Genomic DNA, 3,192 nt, shown 5'->3' with positions numbered 1-3,192 from the left:
TTTTTCGTATTTGATATACCTGTTTCTTGAAGCTTGTTTTGCGCACGTTGCCATTTGATAACTTATTCTTAGTTCTGATCACTCCCTTTGCTTCCTTCACTTTTGAATTCTTCAGCGGTCATTCAACCAAATGCCTCAATAGTTCCAAAATCCGGAATATTATCTTTACTTACACCCTCCTTGTAAACCTCAAAGGCTCTGTTAAATTTTCCATTTCTACATAGATGATAGATGATAGATGAAAGTCCTAAAAGTTGCAGCATTAGGAGCACAACCTATCAAATTGCAGTAACCTCTATGTCTTTCTCTTCCATTTCTTTCAAAATTGGAAAATCCGATTCAGGAGACACTATATTTTTGAGGAATTTCATCGAATTTCTTGCACTGATTAAATGCAAACAAGAGGGCATTAAAGGATATAGCAGATCTCTTTGTGCCATCTGCTCAAATGTCCGAAAGGCATGATCAGTCATTCCAGGAAGGCCATAGGATCGAATTAAGGTGGCAAGGAAAGGTTCTTGGGTGATCTTGGGATCTTTCTTGTGAGATTCAATCAGAGCTTCAATGTCGCCAAAGCGACGAGATTTGGCGAGGCGCTTGACTGTGAGGTCTTGAGCGTAGCAAATGAGACGGGGGACTTGTAGCGGTCGGAGACAGAGGAGTAGATAGCTAGGGCTTTGTCTGGGTCATGCTCTGATCAGAGTCTGGCTTTTGTTGCAGAGATGGAGATTACAGAGGTGGTGGAGATTGCAGAGGCGGAGGTTGAGATCGCAGAGGGGCATGCGAGAGGTGGAGAAGTTACGGGCAAAGGTGGTAGTGGAGATTGCAGAGGCGGAGGTGGAGATCGCAGAGCGGCATACGACAGGTGGAGAAGCGACGGGCAGAGGTGGTGGTGGAGATTACAGAGGCGGAAGTGGAGTTCGCAGAGGTGGTGGCTGAGCTTGAGAAGAGAAGCGTGAGACAGTTCTCATATTTTAGCTTTTTTATCGGTAACAAACTCAAAAATCGTGGCCATCACTCGTTTCCAGGAATGATGAAACGAGTGAAATTTCGTTTGGGACGTTTTCTTGTACCGTAAATTTTTGTAAATTTTTATTTTCAATTTTAGAAATAGGTGAAATGAAACACTTTTATCAAACATTTTTTATCTCGTTTCTTCATTTTTAGGAACAGAAAAACTCATAAATGAATTTTTGGGAACATTGTCGAACGGTGCTGGAATCTACACACTACACCAATGTGGAGATGAAAAATAATATCTTCCATATGAGGTTTATTTGAGGTTTGTTTGGTCAGAATAAGAGAGAGTGTCTGTATATATAAGTCCCATTGTTTATTATGTAACAAAGTTAAAAATTAATTTTGCATGAGCAGTGTAGGATTAGGATTAATCTTTTTCCCCAATAATTAGGGGAAGTGTTTCTTAGAGAGGTGAAGTTCTTGCATGTGCACGAGGGCCAATGAGTACGTTTGAGGAGGCATACAAAAAGATGTCATTTTCTATTTCATTAGGGCGAGCTAGTCATTTCGCGCTCTAGGTGCAACGACCACACACCCCTATAGAAACCATTTCCCCCAACAATCATCATGGTAGAAAGTTTCCTTATGGTTGGCAGTCCACTTTCATTTATCGTCCCTGCTGAAGGTGATCCGAAGATTTGCTTATGGTTGCAGAATTGGGACCACATTTCTTTCCAGAGCAAGAGAAGATGTGAGGAGAGATTGAGCCTATATTTTTTCAATTGCTGGTTCCTTTGGATTGCTTGAAATGATTTAATTTTTAAGAAGAAGAATTGGACCCCAATTGAAGTATTCCAAGCAGCCCTTCGTGCCTTTGAGGAGTTTTGGGAAGCAAATGGATATTATGTAACATCCACCAATTCCAACTCGAATCAACAATATCAAGCTCCACCACATTGAATCCCTCCTCATTCGGGTGAGTGTAAAATTAATTATGATGCAGCATTTGATCATGACTCTACTCTTGGAGGTCTTGGTGTGATAGCAAGGATGTCATCCAGATCTCAGTCTTTTGTCATTTCTTCCACTGCTTTCTTTGTTACAGTTGGAATTGACGAAGCTCTTGCAATCCGGCTTGGTCTTCTTCACTCGATCCAAGAGGGCATCACCAATGCTCGGGTTGATTTTGATTGTGAGACTATCATTAGCTTCATTAAAGACCCATCTCAAACGATGCCATTCGAAAGTGCAACCGATCATCCACGACATTATTCATCTATCCACCCAGTTTGCTATGTGCAATTTTAACTTTATTCCTAGGGAGGCAAATCTTATGGCACACTCTTAGCTCGGGAGGCCCTGTCCAAGAGTGTTTACACAGTTTGACCAAACTCTACTCCTTAGCTCCATACCTTATGTGTAAAGGAAGCCTTGTGTCAATTCACTCAATAGATCATCTTTTACCAAAAAAAAAAAAGTTTCCCCTATGTGGTGACATGAGTACTATGGCATATGGCCAAGCCGTATCAATTTGGCATGTCTTCGATTATGATACTTGGTCGATACCATATTGGTTGAACGATATAGAAAAAAGGTAAAAAAAAAAAGTATATATTTTTAAGGAAAATCAAGGGTATTCTTGTTTGATATAGGCAACCCGATACTAATCCGTTATGATACATATCAGTTTTTGAAATAATCGATATCCATTCCGATATTGTGCACTAAAATCATGTGTGGTAAGGTGTTTGCCTATTATCCTACCATCATTACTCCCCCTATAATTTGGACGTTGAAAGTGCTATTAATGGTTCCCCAATATCCAACCAAGTGCAATAATGTGTAGTGGTGAGGGAAACCTCTTTCACCATAGATAAAGGAAAACTTGGTCCTTTATAATATGAGTGTCAAAATTAATTAAAAAGCACCGGATAAGTTTCTAGCATAGAATTCTAGACTTAGGGATAAGCACCCATCTCTAATATATTTTTCTTAGTTTTGTCTTGTCACGATTTTTTTTTTCCTTTGTGATTCCCTGGATTCCTTGTTGATTCTTACCAACATTCCTTTTCTTTTCTCTAGGTGTTTTTTAACAAACCTTCTTCATATTATGGAACCTCAAGTCTCTCTTTGAAAACATTGATCTAGGGATGGATCATCAAAGCTTTAGCTGGAGGAGGGGGGTCCTTTCATTCCTATTCAAAATTATGATGTTCCATATTCAAATAATGA

The 3,192-nt window shown here is 39.7% G+C and overlaps 1 pseudogene; it reads right to left on the bottom strand.

The window, feature by feature from the left end:
* Nucleotides 1–278: 278 nt before the first annotated feature.
* LOC122067139 lies at nucleotides 279–940 on the bottom strand (annotated as a pseudogene).
* Between the last annotated feature and the right edge of the window lie 2,252 nt (nucleotides 941–3,192).

Source organism: Macadamia integrifolia, unplaced genomic scaffold, assembly GCF_013358625.1.
Source record: "Macadamia integrifolia cultivar HAES 741 unplaced genomic scaffold, SCU_Mint_v3 scaffold2730, whole genome shotgun sequence".
In the NCBI taxonomy this organism is placed as follows: Eukaryota; Viridiplantae; Streptophyta; class Magnoliopsida; order Proteales; family Proteaceae; genus Macadamia; species Macadamia integrifolia.
This window is presented reverse-complemented; position numbering and strand designations above follow the sequence as displayed.